A 23,379-nucleotide genomic window follows, 5' to 3' on the forward strand; every position below is an offset into this window, starting at 1 on the left:
AGTGGAAGTTAAATTGGAATGGCTAAGTCAGGATCTGAATCACAGCAGTTAGATGAGGAATAGAGCTGTAGCTTTTAAAATTTTCACCTTGGCTGTATAGTTAGAATAAATTGAGTATTGTGCTCAAGAGATCAATCTACTGGACATAGAGTTTATGGCTAGTAAAGAAACAGCTGGTGGCATAATTATATCTTTAGAGGAAAACATAGGCAGTGACAGATAACGTGAGTATATATCAGAGAGAATAACTGATGTCTTGCAGATCAGAGGATACAGCATGTATGTGTTTGCCAAAACTTTAGATGACAACCTTATAGGCAGGTTATACTAGTTGAACTTAAGCCATAAGCATTATGTCGTGGCTTCCAGTTTAGATCTTGCTGTTGATCTTGGGAGAGGTTGCTCTCTTTCTTAACCATCCAAGTTTAACATCATGTAAAGAGTGTCAGTCTCATGCAGCAGGATTTTTAAAAATCGGGGTCTAGGAAAATTTTAATATCACTGGTATGACTGTCTAGACTCTAGGATAGCAAGTTTTACAAAACAATTTTAATCTAGTTGATAAGGTTAGTACAGCTTATCATGAGATATCCCCTTTAAATGAATACGAATTACTTTATTTTTCTGTTGAGTGCTTTGCTTGGTACATAGCTGAGGCAGCATGCAACTGAGGAATTTGACTAGCTCGGGAATAAATAGGAGGAAGTCGATTCCTGTATGCATGGGGAATTAGTGATATATGTATGTGTTGTAGCGCAAAGGATAGAATGAACAACAATGACATATTATAGAGTACGGAGTAGAATGGAGTTAAATTTCTCAGAATTGATTCTTTGAGCAAGGTTATAGGGAACCAAAACCATTGCAAATAAAGTACTTGTACATGAGATGTTACAAGTAGAAGGTGCTTGACTTTAATGTTTGGGCTTGGGCTTGGGCCTGGACTGGGCTTTAGCATCTTACTCATTGAAGTCTGGATGTCTGGGTTTGTGTTGACTGACTTGGCTCTAATTTAGTACAATTTTAATGAAATTTTAAAAAATGCCTTGGAGTTTATTACCCTTTGTTCACAGGGAATAATATTAAGACCTTTTTTTTTTTTGAGTGGAAAATTAATACTAGTCCGTTCATTGAATATTACGTCCTTATTTTACTTTATTTACTTACTCTATCCCATATTAATTGTAACACTTTCTTCTAATGAAAGTTTTAAAATAGTCTCAACATTAATTTGTTTGATATTTGATTTATTTTTTCCTCATCACTTGGCCATCTTTTGGAAATAATAGTTACATTATTTATCGACATAATGATATAGATTGTTTAGTGTCAAGATTTCCTCAAAACAAAAAAAAAAAAGTGTCAAGATTGTTGATTTATTGATTGGGATGATTTTTGGGACCCATGGAAAAAATTCATAGCATAATATTTATGACGTTAAATCGTAGATATCTTCTTTAAGCATGAGATTTAGGAATGATATTTGTAGGGAGCAAATCTGTATACAGTGTCGCATCTTGTCTATGCAAGTGTAGGCTATATTAACATCTCTAGGATTTTGATATAATTTTTTGGACGTTTTCTTTCTTGTTTTTAGTGAGATTTGGCCACATTTATCTAATTATCTTTAATAGGAACTTCTGCAAGACTTGTTATATTCAATCCCTCAGCAGTGTTAGCAACTCAGCACCACCATAGCTACTGCACGTCCATCGCTATTTCCACTCTAAGACAGCCGTAGTCCATAGCAATCACAGGCTGCGATTGTTTGATACTAATACCACGTAACACCACCTGTGGCTGTCACCACTATATCCGATCCCAAATAAACTGCCGCAACCACCTCTATAAAAGAACAAATATTTAAATGAATTTCACTACGTCGCTGGCTTCACCACCACTGGTGCAGTCGCAATTTGCAAACACCTCTTCGATTACCATCACACCACAGCCACCAAACCACAAACCCATCCTTTAGCTCAATTTAGAACCACACTTCTTTAATAGTTGATAATTTAACCATTAGAGAGAGGAAGTAATACAACTGTGGGATGTACGAAGTTTGATTCCTCTTGGAAATGACACACTAGTATAATTACTCGTTCTTTCAAAAAAAAAAAAAAAAAAAATTACTCGTCGTTTTGGTTAAAATTGTATTGAATTGAGCAATTGAGTTTGCAATTATATTTGGTTCAATTAATCTCAATTGGTACATACTTGTATAGTCGTATTCAATATAAATTGGATCTCATAGAAACAATACAGCTCTATTGGGCCACTATACTAGTCTACTTGATTGCCAAGGCAACTTTCACTATGCAATTTCACGAGCAAAACACACGCATGCTTGCACTTAAGGTAAATAGTAACATATTCTACCTCCGTTTCATATTTTTTACAACTTTAAAATATTTTATACCTCATAAATAATACCCTTAAAGTTACAAAAAATATGAAATGAAGGTAGTATGTCATTTTCTTTGCCTTTGACTGCCTTCAATTAGAACTAGAATTGAGCAAAATACTCGATTTCAATTGTATTTTTGTAATACTAGTTAGTGTATAATTATTAGTTAGTGTATGTTGAAGGAAATTTTATAGTATTAGTTTTCTTACATAATAGGGAAGTTTAGGAATAAAAATAATCAAGATTGGACACTCAAGAATGAAAGGCGTTTTGGAAAGCTAGTTTTGGTACAAATTACTAGTTTCTCTTGATCTAAATTTGTAGTGTGGCCGAGGTTCTTGAGCATATAAAAACATATGGAAATCTCTGGGTTAATTTCTCCTTAATCCCTCATACCATCTTCAATAGTAATCTAATAGTTAAATTAGCTTGTCATGTCACATATGATTTTAAGCTAATCCACTTTGTAGTTATTTCGTGTCCCAATAATTAGCTACTACTCGTAGCTTGCTATTTAATTAAGCTTGACTTTCTCCATTTGCTTTATTAACTATATTATTTTAATATCCAAATATATTGGAAACTTTATCTCAACCAACCTTTGCTTGGCCAATCTAATTGTATTTTTTAGCTTCAATGGTCAAGCTATTAGTTAGAGACTTTTGAAAATTTAGAATTAATATCCCTTCCATATAAGGTACATTGAATTTATATTTTTAAAGTCATTACAATTAGAGAAGATATAGAAACAAATTTTGTTCTTTGAAAACAATGTGCAACTCGATCATTTGACTTGGAGCATTTTAACATTAATCACATTAGATCGATCTCAACATTATTTGAGAGTGAGAGATAGCTAAAGTAGTTTGAGCTTCCCTCCCGATCTCAGGAGATGTTGGGATCGATTCTCATCACTTGCCCTTGTAACTCTCCAAACGCTAAAAAAAAAAAAAATCTCAACAATATATTATCTTAGGGTCTGTTTATATTTACTGAACTGATTGGAGTTGAACTGAACTGAATTGAACTGAGCTGAGCTGAAATGAATATTTTATGAGAGAAGAAAATTAGGTGCCGAACTGAACTGAACTGATTGGAGCTAAACTGAACTGAATTAAGTTAGAGTGAACAGGTCCTTAGTTTCAAATGCTTTATTCTCCCAATTCCTATTCTAATATAAGTATCACATATAATTGTTCATCGTGTATTCGTGTTAGTGAGGTAATTATTTGAGTATGTAAAAAAGATACATGGACTAAAAAGCGATTGGAAAACTTGTTTGAATAATAAAAGGAAAGATGACAAAAATAATTAGTGGAGTCAAAACATTGTCTACACCATTTGATTTGGTCTAATCCTTAATAATCTTACTTTGTTAGTACGAGAAATTCTAAAAATAACAATTGGTCTATGAATAATTTTCCTTTTTCTTTTTCCTATGTTAGATGTATTATTAGGTGAAGATTGTTTGGAATGTGGCTTAATTAGGCTAGGCAGCCTGATATTCTTTTCTTATCGAACAAGAAGATGAGAAATTTGAGTTGATTTCATAGGCTGACAAGAATCAATTGCCTTTTTTTTTTTTTTTTTTTTTTTTTTTTTTTTTTTTTTTGGAGACAAGAATCTATTGCCGAGATTGAGAGAAACATCAATAATCATATTTTTGCTATGCATTAAACACATCAAATTTGTAAAAGAAAAAAAGAACCCTAATCTATAATCTTTATGGATATGCCTAAAATGGTTGGTGATTCTTTTTTCTTGTACCAAGTAGTATTACAATTAGAAAGTATAATGCCTATCATTTTGACTTTAGTGAATACACACGGTCTTTTCTTTTACCTCTGTGTTTCCTATTTTGATTTTCTTTAGTTTATGAATAAAATGTGGTCATTTTACCATTTCTTCTTATCCTTGAATGTTAAGTAGCCAACCATATTGGATTTTCTTTTAACTTTTCTTTCAATTTTACTTGGTCTTGTTTTCACTTTTGGATTGTCTCAATTCACTAGTCACATCTTTTTTTATAGTAATAATTTTTCTTCACATAGATTCCATATCGAGATTAAAGATTTTTTTTCACCTCTTTGATTTTCACTCTTATTGTTTTTAATTAACAACAATTTGCCAAAGGATCAACTCAACTAAACTTAGCAAAATGATTTAGAATTCCAAGATGAGAGCCCGAAAGGCTTGAAGCATGTAGCATGAGTATCCTCACACCCAACACTATATATATAGACATGGAGTATTCCGCCTTGAAAATATGAGGTCAATAAGATTAAAACCTGCTCTTATCATACCGAATCTAATACTATATCAAATGACCAGTTCAATCAAAACTTAAGCGGAAAATTAAAGATTAGAAGTTGATCCTATAATCTATCACAACGTGACAAGTATTTTGCAATGAAAGTGAGTAATTTGATGAATATCTAAGCTTAGCTCATGAGCTAAGAGGGTTGAGAAGCATAAGTCGACAGAACACCCCACCTCGATAAAAGCTTGATGTCTTGTTAAATGAAGGTGCCGTAAAGTGAGCACGCATTTTTATGGTACGACTCAACTTCGTGTCAATAATTTGTATTTTCTAATGTCACACCCAAATCATCCTTGCATAACCGTTGTCGGCTTCTTATTCGTCCTCTCTAATTTTGTAAATGTAAATACATATAATAAGAGTAAGTAGGGTTTTAAATAGTTTATTTACTCATCTACTAAAAATTAAAATGGTGTAATTATATTACAATGCGTTCATCCACTATACTATAACAAATTAACAAACAACAACTTCATTGTCTCAAACATATCAATTATTAGTTTATTACATTATAGTATTCTTAAGTCCTACATTATATGTGAATTAATTCGTATTTATTATGTTCAAATACTTATTACTCTCAACATCACTCAAATCATAGTAACATAAGATCATAATAATAAGTGCTACTTTGTATGTGACATAGTAAACATATTGAATGTTGGGATTAAGTTTCTCTCTCTAATTTCGCATACATTTTCAAAATAGTACTCTTTCCATCCCTAAATTACATTTCTATTTCTCTCTATTATTGATAACATGCTATTTTGTATGATTATAGAGTGATTTTTAACGTAGAATATGTGAGAAATTGATGTCTTAGTTCATTATTCACTCTATTTTTATGCAATTTTTGTGTATCCTATGATTCACGGGTTGTTAGTGTTTTTTGTTGAGTTTTTAGGCCTAAAGACGACCAATTGAAGCCTATGAATGATGAACCAAGGTTGAAAGCAAGAAGATAGTGAAAAGAAGCCAAGGCAAGGGAGCCAAGTCAAGAAAAAGGAAAGAGTTGCAGTGGAGAGGCCTTTCCTAAGGCGCGGCCTCTCCAGGTCAGTGGAAAGGCCTCTCCAGGTCAGTGGAAAGGCCTCTCCACCTCGCTGCTGTAGTTGTTGTCTCCTTGGCAGAATGTAGGAATTTTGTGGGGAGAGACCTCTCCAACATAGGTCGCGGCCTCTCCACCTATTTGGAGAGCCCTCTCAACCTCAATGTTGAACTTCCTACCTCCCTTGGCAGATTTGAAAGAAGAAATGCGGAGAGGCCTCTCCAACATAGGTTCGCGGCCTCTCCACCTTTTTGGAGAGCCCTCTCCACCCTGCTACGGAACATTCTGCCCCAATTTCTCCTAGTTTGGAGCGGCCTCTCCAGGTCTTGGAGAGGTCGCGCTCGATAGGTCCTGCGAGCTTTCTATTGCAGAGTTTACTATGTAATTGGGGTTATAAATAGTTTTTGGGGGCTCATTTGTACAGACCTTCTTCCCTTTAGTCTTCTTAGGCCCTTAATCTCTTAGAACTCTCATTAATTAGCTTAGATGTTCTCAAACTCAATCATTGTAGTAGATTAATTGAAGTTTATTCTCTTAAATTCAACACTTTCTCAACTTTGAAGCTTCATTAGTAATCTCTTTCCTCTATCTCTTGTTCTTTATTTCTGCTTTTATTTACTTTGAATTGCTAATTTCTCCCTTAATCTTGCTTAATTGTTGTTGCATGTTCAATCTACTTGCTCTCCCTACTTTTCTCAACTTGTTATGATGTTCTTCACCATGTTTAGTGAGTAGTTAATTAGCTAGGGGTTGGGTGAAGACCCAACAAAGCCATGGGTTGATTGATGTTTGTGCTTGCATGTTCATTTTGGGTTGATGATTGATTGTTAAAGGATTGGTTAATTGCATGTGTAATTGGATGGCCACTTATTGCTCATGTATTCACTTTTATGCTTGCATTGAGAGATGGAGTCTAGTGCTGAACCTTTTCTTATATGATTATGCTAAATTCCTCTTGATTATGGTTCCTTGTTTGGATGAAGTAGTAGTTTTAGTTGCAATAATTAGGTGAGAAATCCCGATTACTTGTGCCTTAATGCTTTCTTGGACCGATTGAAAGACAAATCCGAGTTAGTAGTCTACTTCTCATCGTTAAGATTTGGTTGGCCTATCTTGTTAGTTGAGTTTGGTTTAGGAATGCTTAGTGTTGTAATTTCGAAAGAAGGCAATGTTGAGTGCTCTTTCTATCACCCAATTTGTGTTCATGCTCGCCTATTGTTTTGATCCGTGGTTTTGGTTGGTGTCTGTTCCCATTTCCCCCTAGTGTTTGTCTCCATAGTAGTTATTTAATCAAAACCCCCAAATTTGTGACCGAACTAGCTTACAACCGTTTCATACTCTTGGTGTTTTTGACCCATTCCCTGTGGATACGATCCTTTACTTACCCTAGACTTGTTTTAGGTAGAAATATTGTTTGGCTTTAGGGTGATTGTCCAACGACCGATTATCCCTCTACCAATTATATGAGAAATAAATGCTAGAAGTAGGAATCTAATTTAGGGACGGAGGGAGTAATATTTTATATCTTATATTCAATTAAAATTTTGGGTTGAATATGTTCGGCAAATACAAGTTTATCTGCCAGATAAACGAATTTTTGTTAATCTGGTAGCATTTTTGTAAATATATTGAAAAGTGTGATCATTTATTCAGTACTTTTGGTGAGCTATCCATCTATTGTTTGCAACTTGCATTTACTGTTTGTGAGGAAATTACACATGTACCCCTCAACTAGTATATAAAAAGACGCATATACCCTTCTACTGATACTTAAAAAGACGATTATACCCCCAAATAAATTGGGGAATTAACTGGACACAGCTCGAATATATTTAAATTCAATACTCGTATGTGACTACCATTCTACCAATAAGAGTGTAGGGACTAGGGAGTATCAACCAAATGATGACTTCTTAGCTGAATTAAATAAGACACTCAGAATGCTAAGCTTATGGCGTTAATTAAAACCGTAATTAGTACTTAAGCATGTATTATTGGAAGAAGAAAACCAGTTAAAACCCTCCCCACCAACGTTAATTGACCGCAATTAGTACCTTTCATTCGCTTGAAATTTAATACTATGAAGCCAATCAAATTAATAATTAATTAATTAGTGATTAAGACATAAACGAACTTAAGACAACACTAATCAATGTCCACCAAAGAAATGAAGTCAGACCTAAAACCAAATGAAACCTGTTTTGACAAAGACACCATTTCTCCGGAATTATGCGGATACATGGTTCACAATTTCTCATAATTAACAGACTTAACACCTCACACGTTTCAATCTACTAGCAATCATAGTAGAAAAATTAAAAAAAGTAATAAAAAAAAAGGTGACAATAACCGATCAAAACAATTATCACTACTTAGCATACATAGCATTAGTGATTAAGATGTTTGTTGGTAGACTTGACAAAATTAAAATGTATCCGAGTATCTACTATACACTATATAACCTAATTATAACTTGGCAAACTCGAAAATGTGACAATAGTAAGGGTGTGTTTTCTTCACCTTATTGGACCTGAACTTATTTGATCTTACTAACCCTGGTTTAATTTATTAGAATTTTTTAGACCTTATTAAAACTGATTGGACCTTATTATTATACTTGATTAGTTAGAACTTATTAGACCTTATTTAACTTATTAGGCCTTATTAAGCTTATTGGATCTTATTGTAACTTATTTAAACTTATTAGATATGAAACTTATTTTTAAAAAGTGAAGAGAACAAGTCCTTAATAAATTTTGTTACTATATGATATAACCTTAATTGATCCGACCTGAAATGCATATTTAATCGAATTATTGAACACCCGAATATGATCAGATTAGATCAAGACCGGATAAATCCGAACCCATGATGAAGAGTGACCCGTTGTCCACTAGACTGTCTTACCGAGAAAAATGATCTTCCAATAACAAGAAAAATATACTATGCAAGAACAGTTGCTTAAAAAAAAAACTTTCAGCAATCATGGAAAAAAAAAAAAAAAAAAAAAGAAAAGAAAAGAAAAAGATGATAGTAACAAATCATAAAATTAATTTATACAAAGTATTGTTGATTAAGATGCCTGTTTGTCTGTTGAAATAATGATGTGCCAAAATTATTGTACTAAAATACTTTCCTAAAAACAGTACTCCTCCCGTCCCTTTATTACATGCCTATATTCCTTTTTAGGGTGATCAAAATTAATTACCTGTTTCTATTTATAGGTTGTACTTTTCTATAATATTATTCTTTTTTTTTTTATGATTTGTCATCCTTTTCCTTTTTCTTTTTTTTACTTTAACATCAATTCCCAATCCTTTCTCTCTCCTAATTCCCAACCACTTTTTCTTTCTCTTTATCTCTCTCTAACCCCACATGCATATTTATACTCTCAATTATTAGTTTTGAGGAATCTTTAACTTTCTTAATTCCCGTGCAAAATAAGAAATAGACATGTAATAAAGGGACGGAGGGAGTAAAGTTTAAAATAAATAATAGTATATGTATTAACCTGTGTCATCTCACTAAATAAACAGGGAAAAGGCATATCTATCAAATAATAATTACATTAATTAAAAATCAAACACCTTGATGTCTACATCATTTAGTAGTGGATTAGATATCAAATATCTTCAAAGTACGCAAGAGCACGGAATTTGACATACAAATCAAATAATTTTTTAAGTGAATAAAGCATCATTAAACTTCATGATTGTTGTCATATATCTATATCTATTGAACTGATTCCACTATTTTCCATCCATTTAAAAAGTTATTAGTAACAGTTTTCTAATATATTGTTTTAATTCAATGGTTAAATTATGATTTACTTGTTGCTTTCGCCTTTTCATGACATCCATCTTCTTTTGCAACCTTCTAGCGCTTGTAGGGAGTTTACCTTACCTTCCTGTCCTTGGAACTGAAATTCATAAGATAGATGGGTCATGCTCAGAACTCGTATGTACCTACAAAATTTTTTTAAAAAAACATATCACGGATTCACGGATAGCTTACAATTTCATGGTTACATACATTGAGATGATTTTAGTCCAACAGCAACGGAGCATTAGTAAAAGTCAGGACAAACGAGCAAATATGATAGCGTTCAAGCCTTCAATGGGCTGTTATATAGCAAGACATTGTTGATTTAACCATAGGTTTATCCCTATAATCATATAATGGCATAGCTGATCAATGATACAACATCCCAATTTTCTCCGCTATGTTTAATAATTACTGTATCACCGTTACACCCAATACTTTGTACAAAATGCTCGGGTATGTCACTGCTGCCTGCTGCTCCTGCCCTCAGGTAACAATCAAACCCTTTTTAATTTTTATCATATGGCCTGAGTCCCAAATTTTACTACTAGTAGTGAGAAAGATAAACTTTTATCATAAAAGAAAAACAACCAAAGTAAAATATAGTACTCCGTATTCCATATAGACATACAGTATAATTAAGTTCGGCTGCAATTTGATGTAAAGAAAAACAGAAATTAAGGTAACCTAAATGGGGTGCACAAATTGTACAAAGAATGGTACCACCAAGAGTTTTTTTTTCATTTTTTTTTTTTTCTATTTCTTAGTTGAGCATTTTTGGTTGAAGTGACAGGCCTTATAATACAAGTGAGCAGGTGGTGCACCCCACACCCTTGAGCGCTCATTAGCAAGGTCCCTGTGGGTCGTAGCTATTGTGCACCCCCATTTTCTTCTTACTCCATCTGTTTCATATTACTTGTCTTGTTTTTCTACTTCAGATGTCTTAGATGGAAACAAATAAATTAAGATGGAGAAAGCAATTACCTACTTCGTATTTAGTAGGGGAGAAAGGATCAATCTAGTTTCACAATCAAAACTAGAGACAGATTGATGCCCATGTGCCCAATTTGTTAGGATTAAACATTGTTGAGGTCGATATAGTTTTAATTTAGACCGACCTCAATTCATAATAAGGTGTTTTTTTTTATCCATATATATAAAATAAGTGTATCAACTGGCATGTTTTCTAATTGTGTATTGGCCCAAAGCTGCAACATAATGCGTTGGACAACTTTTAAAGTTGACGCCTGTAATGCACACGCCTACTCGAACACACGCTCTCTCAAGTGCAATTTATAACCTAAAGAGATTATGGTTGATTTTTCAGTCCTTTTAAATCATGCTTTTTAATTCAAGAAGAAGAGTTCAAAGAGGCCACAAATTTAACCCAACTCATACTGTCGACTCTTTTTAAAAAAATTTAATGCAAAGTGGGATTTTTGTTACTTTAACTTTCTAGTGCTTGCGTTAATAGGTAGGTACACTAGTACACAAAAAAGACCAATGCCTAGAAGCCTAAAACAGACAAAGTAAGAAAAATAGGGTACCCCTCCATGCAAGAACTTCACCCGTTAAATTAGGGGCACTGCCTCTTATTGGTAAAATGTCAGTCGCTTCAATTCAGAAATTGTCCCCATCATTGTTTTTGGTACTTTGTGAAAAAATTGTGGAGAGAGTGGAAATATTACGGAGTATGATTTATGAGAATTATTTTTAATTTTATATTTAATAATTATTTTTTTTTGGGTGAAGAAAAGAAACTTAGATAAGACGAGCCCACTTACTTAGGGAGTATTAAATTGGTGCTTACTTCAATCATTGCATTTTGCATTTGAGAGATTGCTTGACGCAATTTGGAAAAAGAAGAAAAAAAAAACAGCCTTATAAGACAAACTTAATCTGTCCATAAGTATGAAATTTACTAAAGTATATCATTCTCTTGCTTTACTATTTGGTGTAAGATGTCCAAACACCATATACATTGATTTTCTTCTCTATTAAACAAGATATTAGTCCATTGAAACAATCAATACCCAAGCATTTACCTATATTCTCAAGATATATTAATGTATTAAGAAATGACCCCAAATACAGTATAAAGTTGTTTATTAGTTATGGATAATTTCCCTAAATTTAGGTTTTGTAAAATGTATCTACTATAATAATAGAATTTGCCACTAAGTTTAGGTTTTGTAAAATGTATCTAATATAATAATAGAATTTGCCACCAAGTTACCACCTTTCTTTCTAACTCTCTTTTCTTCAGACGCTACTTGACTCTTCTTGATCCTCGATCCTTACTCTACTCAACTGTTGTTACTATTTCCCACAATTACTCCTCCAAAATACATCACTACAGAATGAGACTCCACCTAACTCGCCTTATTCTTCTACTCTTAATACAACCACAAGTCACAATTGCCAATAACATAGTCAACAACTCAACATAAGTGAATTTGGAGTGGGAAAAAAAAACTCTTAAATAAACTATTGGATTAAATCTTGTTTATCTTAGACCTTGACCCCAACCAAAGTAGATTTGATCAAGTCTACTGGATGAAGCAACAAGAAGGCTGATGAAATTTAATCTTTTCCCTAATCATCCGAATTTGCTTTTGCATTGTTATCATAACAAGTAAAAACTACAATTACACCGAAACGGAAGAAGCAAAAAACTCATGATGCAAATATGCAATGAGATTGAGCACTTCTCCTCGTGTCAGAAATTAATTACTAGACCAAGAAAATAGCCCTATCATTTTTTTTTTTTTCCTTATAAATCTACTGATTTAGCCCAAATCCCTAATTCAATTTAGGCTAAGAACTAGTTTGAACCATATTTAGTTTGGCCCATGTACTGGATTCTTCAACTCTAGTCTAGCCTTTTTGGGAAAAAAGATTTTGACTATTTTATCGTGCTTTAGGCTAAGGACCAGTTTGAACCCCTTTTATGTCGATCATGTTTACAAGGGTAGTTGTTGGTGGCCTTTGCAAACTAGCAAGTAGAGTATATGAAGGGAAAGAGTGTGTATCTAAAGGTAAGAAAGTGTATTGATGGAAAAACAAGGGGGTAAAAAAGGTGATAGGTGGTTTTTTTTTTTTAAAAAAAAATTAAAAAGAAATTTCCTAAGCATTAAACTTAGGTGGGTCGATACCATTAACAAATTGCAATTAATGGGAAGCCTTAATCAAACAAATTCTAATTCTTGTGAGTGAGTCGAATTTCCAATTGAAAAAATCTCTCCGAAAAACCACACCCCAATTTTTGAACATTTTTTTAATATAAAAAAAAATAGGCCAAAACAAGAGGAAGGACAAGGGCATTTGTCCTTTGCATCCCAGAAGTTCCTAATCATGTTGGCCTTTTCAGTCAGTTTCACCAAAATCTTGCAGATTCACGTACAACTCAAAGGAGGTATTCTCAAGAAGGAAAAGAAAATGAATTTTCAACCAAAAAAAGTCTTTCAATCTAGTGTAATTATAAACATTTAGAAAAAAAAAAAAAAAAAAAAAAAAAAAAAAAAAAAAAAAAAAAGGGTTGAAAAAGGTAAAACTTTGCTATCCTTACAGACACAGTAACAAATTATCATTCATAGTGCTGTCAAAAGAATAACAGGGAAATCTCCAGAGATTACCTGGTGATCAGGCCAAATAGATTTCTTGTCTTCCCCTTTTGCTCCTGTAGAATGGAGAGCCTTATCAAAAAGCATAATCACAAATTAAAATAAAAATATATATTTATATAAAATAAAAAGTTTGAGGCCTACACCATATAAGGCTCAGCAAATGCGTGATTATACTTTCAAATGTTCAATGACCAGCATACCTGGAGGACGCTGTTGGCCGTGCTCCATAGCATATTCAGATAACTCGAGGGGGGAAAAAAAGCATATCATGATTACTTGCTGAAAATTTTGATTTCTCAAACCATATTGTGATCTCATGAGTGATTTGAGAGCCAATTCTGTTTGGCCTGCAGGAAAACGACGAAAATAAGAGATCTAGAGGTACCTGTAGAGTGTAGGCTGTAGCCTAATACATGAAATATATTGGAGGTTGCTTATGAATTTAATAGTGCTAATAACTGGATTATACATTTTAACCCAAAGCATGAAACAAAGATACATATTATATTTAGAAGTTCATGTAGATTAGATAAGAATATGCCTCATAGATAGCAAGGTGCTGTACTCAAATCCACACCCAACCGATCTTTGTCCTTGAGTCTGAGCAACTAAGTTGTTGGTCTATCACTCAAAACATGTTAACTGAGTTGTGAGGGTATGTCTCCTTATGACCCCAACAATGCTGTTATATAAAACAATTAGCACAGAACATTTTGTATGCGCACACTGAAGTCAGCAGATCACCAATCCATATACATGTCAGTATGATGAACAGGCTAATTTACCAAATGTCAAATCCATCCATTAAAAATATGAAGTACAAATGCATGAGCAGGTTTGAGTCTAACTATTTTTCCATTCATCCAAAAGTAAACCTTGGCAGGAAAAACTAATTCAAGTTTCAAGGAACAAAAAGCATTTACAGATCTTTTTTTCAAGGTGAAATGGCAACCCGAGTCCCCGAATAAATTATGCAGAAGTAAAACCTGAAGAAGTTACTGTATAATTGGAGCAACAATGTGAACTGGAAAGATTTTGACCATTAGGGGGGTCAGTTTCTTTAAAAAAAAAAAATAATAATAAGTCCAGGTGATGGAGCAACTAACATGTAAAAGCTAAGTACTATGTGGGCAAGAAGTGCATTGGACAGACGAACATAGATACACAAGTATTTTCTATAAGTATTCAATAACAGAACGCACAGGTGGAATGTGGAAATGTTACTAGAATTTGAAAATAGATATAATTATAAAAAATTTAAATCTACAAAAACTTTGAATAAGGAGGGATGATCAAAGAAAACACAAGAAGACAACAAAAGAAAGTTTAGTCCACATCTGTCTTAATTATCTTGTTGAAAATACAGTGCACTTAATCTGGGCCAACCTAAAGTAGAGAAAGACTCACCTCCATAGGATTCTACTTCAGGTCACAATTTCATAGTGGAGGTCTTTTTTTTTTTTTTTTTTTTTCTAAAAGCACATCCACAACTGCCAGTCCCTTCCCACCATGTTATGAACAAAGATTTTTATCAACCTCAATTCCGATATATGGTTGCGACAAATACTACTTGTCCATGTGACCCTGTCTAAACCTGCAAAACTAACTCGAAGATTAAAAGTGCAAATCAACTTGATCATAATTCAAGTGCAACCTGATTGGTTAAGAAGGTCATTAAATACTAATTCAACTTAGTCATAACAATGATTTGCAATCCAATGTGCACTTTGTCAATTAATCCAAGTTTATCATGAAATGATTTTGAAATTCAAGGGCCTGAGGTACAAACAGTTTTGACAATGTCCACTCTGACCAAATAAAGCAAGCTTATCTACGATAACATATTCCATTCCCCTCAATATCCAACAAAACCAAGGAGTTTAACAGGAAGTCTCATGAAAAAATATATATGGAATATATGCACTAAAAACTTGCTGCCTGAAAAGTCAAAATAATCATTAACCAATTCAGGACAATGTTACCTAATTCATATTCGGTACACAGAACTGGTACAGGAATCCAACTCAATTTGTTAAACTAATTCAAAAATGTACCATCGTAAATCTAAACCATTGTTAGCAGGGGTGCGAATAGCCAAAAAGTTTGCACTAACTTGGGTTTTCCTGTAGTAATATTGTAGCAAAAATTTCACCAACCCCTCCATCTATGAAATGCAAAATAAAGCCACGATATGGAGATGACACTACCTACCACTGTCAGCATTGTCTTTATTAAGCAACTAGCATACACAGCACAGAACTGGAAATTTTATTGCATGAGCTAATAAACAGTTTTTCAAAGCCATTAACATGTACAGTAACAATAATTTATAATAGTTGTAAACCTGTAATGTACCTTATACATATCTTTGCATCTAGCTATCTACATGACGATACGGTGTTCTTGATTTGAACACAGGAGACCTTCTATGACAATCAATATAAAAGTCGCCAGATAAATTTATAGCAGCATAACTAAATAACTTGCAGGCTGCATGTTGCAGCAAAATGAAGTATGGGGCACCCTTCCTATTGTGGTATGCATTGTTCTATTTTAAGTAAAATGACTAAAGCATCCTATCGCACAATATTTGCACATAATGATACATGCCTACAGATGATGTTCTTTAATGAAATAAGTTAAAGCCAAAATAGGATTATATTATATGAAGATTTGTCAACAACTTGTGAGTGGCTGACTCATTAAGTCCTTTAAATATACATAGTGAAGAAAAAGAAGCTTCCTAATATTATTATTAACCTTACTCCTCTTCTTCAAATACGTCATACTCTACAGAAAACTCAAAGAGTTATGAGATCCAAAAACCATCTAGATCAGCTTTCATTGGTATCAGAAGTCCACCTTCTAAAAATTGACTCCATGACCCCATTTGGTTCCTTTCTTTCATTATCCATTCAAATTCATCACAAATATAATAATGTCCCCAAATAAGTGAGCTCTCTCTCTCTCTCTCTCTCTCTCTCTCTCTCTCTTATGTAAGCAGACTTTTTTTTTCACATGAAAATCATTAAAAAAAACTCTAATCTGTCAATGTATGTCTGCAACTGCACGGGGTAAATATGTCACATAACGCGTGCCTATATGATCCATTGAAGAAATTTGAAGGATTAATGCTTACTGGCTGTAAATACTTGAAGAAATACTACAAATTCACAGACATAATCCACATAATTTCTCTCAAATAACTTTACTACTTATGTCCACTACTATCTTTACCATCCTATATAAGACCTGGCTACCCACTTCCATTCCCGTCTCATATTTTCATTGGTTTTCCCTCTCAAAACCCATTTCTTTTTTATAATCAATTTCCATTCAGCTACACTTTACATTCCTTTCAACTATTTCAAGTTTTCTAGCTTAAACCTATCACCATGCAGTCTAATGAGGTTGCAGGTCTTCAATATCTATATCCTTCAAGCCAAAGCTCATACCCCAACTTTTCCGGTATGGCGCAGAATGATATATCTCCATATCAGATCAACAAATACACCAACCTATTATACAATATCCAGATTGGTCCACAGCTTCATGAACTCAATCCACTTCCATCATGTTTTAGCAATAATTCAACATCAGATGAAGCTGATGAGCAACAGTTAAGTATTATTAATGAGAGGAAGCAAAGAAGGATGATATCCAACAGAGAATCCGCACGTCGATCACGTATGCGCAAGCAGAGACACCTGGATGAGCTCTGGTCCCAGGTTGTTTGGCTCAGAAATGAGAATCACCAGCTCATTGACAAGCTGAACCATGCTACAGAGTCCCACGACCGCGTTCTTCAAGAGAATGTTCAACTTAAAGAAGAAGCTTCTGGACTTCGTCAGATGATTACTGACATGCAGCTCAGTAGCCCTTACTCCGCTCTAAGAGATTTAGAGGAGGTTGCTAATGAAGCCTACCTTGAAGATGAGTCACCAAACTAGACCTAAAGTTCCATGGGTTCACTACCTCTAGGATGACTATGATTTTACCTTTTTGTATCCGTTTCTACCTCTTCATGGGGTTAGGTCAATTAGTCATTGTCTCTGCCTCTTTTTAAGCAGTGTCCTATTCGAGGAAAACTAGTGCAGGCAAGAATACATCTAGAGAATTCCTGCCACTATCATACATATAATGAGATGCTACATGTTATTTGCTTCTTTTCAGACTTCTTCAATAAAATCAGAGTTTCACAAATGCATTCAGACAAGCTTAATACACATCTAACCAGTGACACCACACTACAAAAATGTAATCATGCAGACATGCCATAAAATTATTTATGAAGATTCAAGAATGTCATTCAACCATAGCCTCAAGTTATGAAGTTACTGACCCAAATCTTCCCGTCAGAACCATGATCCTTAAATTTTGATCACAATCAGTCCCCATCTGCAGCAAACATAGGAAATAGCCTGAAAATTGTTTTTTTTAAAAAATAAAATATGAGGGTTCATCATATCAGGTGTCTAAATCTGATGCAAGAATAGTCGCATGATAGGTACTGTGTGCATGTAAGTAATAGTTAAACAGATACTGGCAACTTGGTGGTGGGGTTCCTGATCCTCAGCCAGGGAAGAAAACTAACCAAAAATTTAAAAAATAAAAAAAGAATGGAAGAGGTACTTACATAAATGGATAAAAATTGCTCAAAATTTTAGAAATTGTTATTGGTAACTTTCCTTTTTTTTTTTTATTACATCAAGAGCCATCAATTCAGAGTTTAGTATAACCCCTTTTATTGTTTAGTATAAATAAAAGGGATACCGGATACCAAGCTAATAGTTTATAAAGACTAATAAACTATCAGTAACATAATTTAAACTAGTATGGAGTACATGGGTAGATGAACAAAATTTATAGACAATTAACTTTTCTTAAAAATTCTAGCTACTATTGATAATTAAAATAAACATCTTGCATAATTTTTTAGAATACAAGTTTAATCTTTGACCATAAATTGTAACTCCCTCTCTGTTCCTTGTGTTTGTCCCCCTTGACTTTTCATAATGTTAAGCATTACGAGAAGTACAAAAGAGTTATTAAGAATTGAATTAATGTACTAAACATGGAAAAGGTTAGCAAATACTGAAGTAGACATCTGATTGTATTAGTAAATTTGACCCACAGGCAGCACATTCTGTAAGTACATTAATTAGTAGGTATAGCAGCAACGAATAGAACGGCACGTAAGGACACTTATACAATTATTTTATAGTAGTATGAGGTGACTAAATAACATCCAATGAAGAATTTGGCATTGGAATTGTTAAAATAAACTTACTCTTCAATATGATCCTCTTACTAGCATTAGGATCCACATTAGTCCAATATAATATAATCTTACTCCGTCGATACATAGAAGAGAAAAGAAAGGCTGCTTTGGTTCAGGGAAACCTCCAAGTACAAGGGATAGTCCTCTTCCCTTGCTGAACATCTTGGTGACAAGAATTCCTATCATTTTGACAAAATTTGGTTAGATCTAGCTTAGGATTTGCATCACAAAGATCTTTACAATATTTAAGAAATGTCAAACTACAATGTAAAAGATTTATTACTTTCCAAAATCCCAATAGGTAGTACCATTATACATATGGAAATGCAAAAATGAACTTATCTCTGGGATTGGGTAAGCTAAGCTATAACAAGACTGGCAGAATAAGTTGCAAAAGATCACAGTAGTAACTAGTAAGAAGTCCTGAAGTTAAATAAATATATTGGGGAATTATAATATGAAACATGTTGGCACGTGCAGAATACAGCTGGAAATTTTCTAAACATAGATGTCCATACAATCCTTGCTTCATCCAAATATAAAAAAATAAAAAATAAATAAAAATTAGTTTAGTACTCTATTTGGGGCTAAATTAAACCATAAAGAAAAGAGCCTTAACACTGCACAATCCAACCACAATACAGTAGTATTATTTTTCGAACAAAATACCAATACTATAACAGAACCTCCTGCTATCCCCATGGATAAAGGCAATCACTCTCAAGAGTTGAGTATCTTTCACTAACAATATTTCTGCATCTTGAACCCTCTTTTGAAACCAAGCACAACATAGAGAACCACCAAACTTCTCCAAATCAGGCACAGATTATAAGATACATCAGTTATATCCCCATCCACCTCCCTGGAAATATTGATTGTTAAAATAAAAGGGAAATATAGAACAACAATGAAAGATTTGGATGAATCGAGATTGGGCAACGTAAGGAGTTATACTCTAAGAGCAATGAACTCATTAAGTGGCTCTAGGAACAATCAAGAGCAGAAATGTATAGATAACCCATGGATTTTTCCATTAACCATTAATTCCATGCATTAAGCCATCTAATTCTTCATCAGAATACTTCTAAAATTGCTGATGATGAATTCACTGCTATATAATTGTAGTCAATCTAGGTGTACTTTATTTTGTAGTATCAACATAACTTATCAGTAAATCCATCACCACAAGTTCTTTTCCACCGATGCAAAAGACTGCTAATTTTTACTCTCATAATATTAGTAATAGTATGTAAACTGTGTTACGCAAATACATTGTGACCAATTTTCTCTACAAACCTATCTCACTTAAAACATAATCATTCTTGATAAGAATGTACATAACAAATGGAACTATATATTGGTTGCAACTTACACATTCTAGAAGGCATTGTATTTTTATTTTCCTAAAGCAAAGCCCACACATCTACACAACCCTTAGGCTATCTTAATAGGGTTTAGAGGAAATAGGGAGTTGCAATAGAACTCTGAACAAGTAATCATATACCCAGTTTGAGGGGATTAAGCTACTGCAGGGTCTTGGTTTTTGGAGGGTAACGGAGCTGAGATGGACAGCACCTAAGATGATAATATGAAGCTAGTGTGAAATTGAAGAGGTATAACGAGTTGGAAAGATGTCTAAGAGGAAGAATACTTTGTAGAGGATGTTGTCATGTGAGAAAACGCTTACTTGGTTTAGGATTGGTAAAATATATACAATAAACCCCTGTATAGTCTGATGCCAAATTAAAAGATCTACTCTAGTGTGAAAAAACCAACAACCCTTCTTATGAGGGGAAAGGAAAACCACATAGCAATAGCTACGAAAATTTCAGCCTAGTTTAATCAACACGACTCAAAATGATACATTCATAATCAATACATTAGCTCCTTCAATTGCCATTTACAAAGCAATATTCCAACAAACAATCCTCTCCAAGTCAAGAAACTCGAGACAATGCATTCACATACAAAGAAATATCGCCGCTCAGTATCCCCAAATTAAACTTGTTTATATGTTACACCCATCATTCCTAAAGTAACAGTCATGTTTCTACAGCATGCTCCTTATGAGAGGAGAATTCCCTAGAAAAACTCCGGAACTGTAACGCCTTTCCGACCGCCATTATCCAATTAAAATTCACTCCACTAGCTAATTCTACTTAACTACTAGTCTCCATTCATCAGCAACAATTGACAAGTATATCAACAAATAAGTAGTTTGCTAAAAAAAAATTGAATGAACTCAAAATTGCACAAGTATAATACAAATACTAGAATCAAAATTCTTAAAAACTACATCAACAAATCTAGATTCTCTAAGCTAAAGTGCAATTGTAATCAAAAATCAATGAAATGCAAATTTACTGAATTTTTACCAAATTCTTGAATTTCATGATGTGTTTTGGACAAGTATACAGAAATTCATGATTTATTTGAAAGGAAACCCTAGGATAAAAATGCAAATCATATGATTTGAAAAGGAGAGAGATTTGATTACCTGCTGCAACGAGTAATGCAGATGTTTTGCTGAAAGAAGCTTCTTAAGGAGGAGGGAAAAGACAAAAACGATTATTTCACGGCTTTTATAGTTTCGAATGAAGGTCCCTTTGCCTTTAAAAAAACGGTAAAAAAAAATAATTTCAACTGATTTAACCCTGTGCGATGTACGGTTTTATATTAAGAATTAAATTATATACTTTTAACACATATTAAAAGAAGATAACTACTTCCTCCGTTTTACTAATTAATTTTTAATTAATTATGAATATACAATTTCCAAAAGTGCATAATATTCATATATAATTAGAAAATTTCAATTAAATTAATTATTAACTATTGTTAACTACTCATAAATAACTAAATAGCATAATATGAGTAGAAAACCCAAAATTTAAAAATTCAAATGGAATTTAATTTTCAAAGCAATGTTAAATAGGGTAGCTTAGAGCAAATTTAGCCCTAAAACTTGGGGTGACATCATTATTTTTAGTCTTAAGACTTATGCTTAAAATTTTTCCCATTTTTCTTCTTAAATCTCAAGCAAGTTTCAAGTTGAGTCTTGAAATTCCAAGACTCAACTTAAGACTTGAGATTGGGACCCACCTCACTTTTATTTTTATTATTATTTTTAACACTTTTTAACATATAATATGTCATATATTTGAGTTTTAGGGCTAAAGTAATAAATTTGTGCAAGTCTTAGTGAGTCTTAACAAGAATTGGATGACATCATTTTTAATGGGAACCACCAAAAATGATGTCACATCCAAGTCTTAAGACTTGGGGCTAAACTTGCTCTTAAAAAGGAAAAAATATGACATCATCCTTGCATTTTGGATGGAAAAAATTAAATAAGAAAGTGACACATAAGCAATGATGACGTCAGCGGTAGTTATTTTAGTATATATATAGATTACGAAGTAATAATTTAGGTTCAAAAAAAATTAATAATAGAACAAATATAATGGAGAATCAATAAATATAGTTTAGTAAAAAAAAAAAAAAAATCAAGTGGAAATAAAGGGAAGAAATCAAGTCCAAAATCTAAAATAATGGAGTAAGTACTCACTCAATAAACAAGAATGTCAATTTGGTCCTTAAGGACAAGAGTATTGAATTCTTTATCCTCTTGGCGCAAAAGATAAGGTGGTGAATCCTTCACTAGAGAGGATTGTTGGGTATCCCCTTCTCCTTGAAAATCCTTAACATTTTCTAATATCAAAGAGGATGTGTTTACATCAGCTAAAACCTCATACAAGAGGATAAATATTTACAATATTCATGCTCATAGACTTGCCAACAAATCAACCCAAGAGTGGTGGTCATTAAGTGCAATCCTTCATTATATATTAAGAATTACTACATGTTTTTTCTTAATTGCATTAGTGTAATCGGACACGTTTGTTGATACACAACTTTGACTCTTAATATCTTTAATTTTGTACTTATATGAGTATAAATATAAAATATTGATATTATCAAAATATATGGTAACTAATTTATCAACATATTCACGATATAATCAAACCTCAACTAAGTAAAGAGTTGACCTTGACTTAAAGAGTTGACATGTCAAAAAAAAAAAAAGTAAAGAGTTGACCGATTGCCCTAATTTTCCAACTTGAAACATTCTCTCTTTTTTTTTTGTTTTTTTTAACAGGCTCTTTAGACTTAATTAGTTATTATATTATATCATATTATTTATTTGGCACCTTTAAACATCATTTCCATTAGTTTCATATATTTTTTTTTTAACACAAATAAAATGTTTATACTCCGTATTATACTTTATAATAAATGTTTGACAGTAAAATAAAAAATAAATATGTATTATATCAAATTTAAACTAAAATATAGGTCAAATCAATTCAAGCATTGGGCTAAAATATATACTAATACATATTCAAATATGAACATTGGCCAACTTCCGGAAAAGCTCTACCTTTAAGATTCAAGTTCCATTAATAACGATCCATCCAAATTTCACTCAAATTCGACTACAAAGTCCGATTAACCTCCTATTAATCAAATCAAAATAACAATCTACGGAGTATTTATTAATTTACTCAACTAGTATAGCACCCGTGCGATGCACGGCTTACAAATCTTGATACTCATATTCATTTCACAAAATTTTAAAATAAAATGATTTAATGAGTAATAATAAATTTACTTATAATTTAACCCTAAAAAAAAAAAAATTAACCCTCAAAATAATGATATACCAAGTTTATTTCAAAAAAAAATAAAAAAATAAAAAAGAATAATGATATACGAAGCACTACTTGAAAATAACCTTTTTTTTTTTAATTCTTAATTTGTATGGAAAGATTTGAAAAATAATTCAACGAACTCAATGAACTGACAATCAATACCCAT

At 32.9% G+C, this 23,379-nt stretch overlaps 1 long non-coding RNA gene and 1 pseudogene across 1 annotated transcript; one reads left to right on the forward strand and one right to left on the reverse strand.

The window, feature by feature from the left end:
* Window positions 1-9,361: 9,361 nt before the first annotated feature.
* LOC145591335 (uncharacterized) lies at window positions 9,362-21,038 on the reverse strand. Its single transcript, XR_014102295.1, has 6 exons — window positions 20,999-21,038; window positions 18,511-18,680; window positions 17,563-17,641; window positions 13,421-13,567; window positions 13,230-13,273; window positions 9,362-9,737 (listed from the first exon to the last, which is right to left on the reverse strand). It is a non-coding gene; the product is annotated as an uncharacterized LOC145591335 (long non-coding RNA).
* Window positions 14,406-17,423, forward strand: LOC145591334 (basic leucine zipper 43 pseudogene; annotated as a pseudogene).
* Window positions 21,039-23,379: the final 2,341 nt, after the last annotated feature.

Source organism: Chenopodium album, chromosome 18 (genome assembly GCF_948465745.1).
Source record: "Chenopodium album chromosome 18, dcCheAlbu1.1, whole genome shotgun sequence".
NCBI lineage: Eukaryota > Viridiplantae > Streptophyta > Magnoliopsida > Caryophyllales > Amaranthaceae > Chenopodium > Chenopodium album.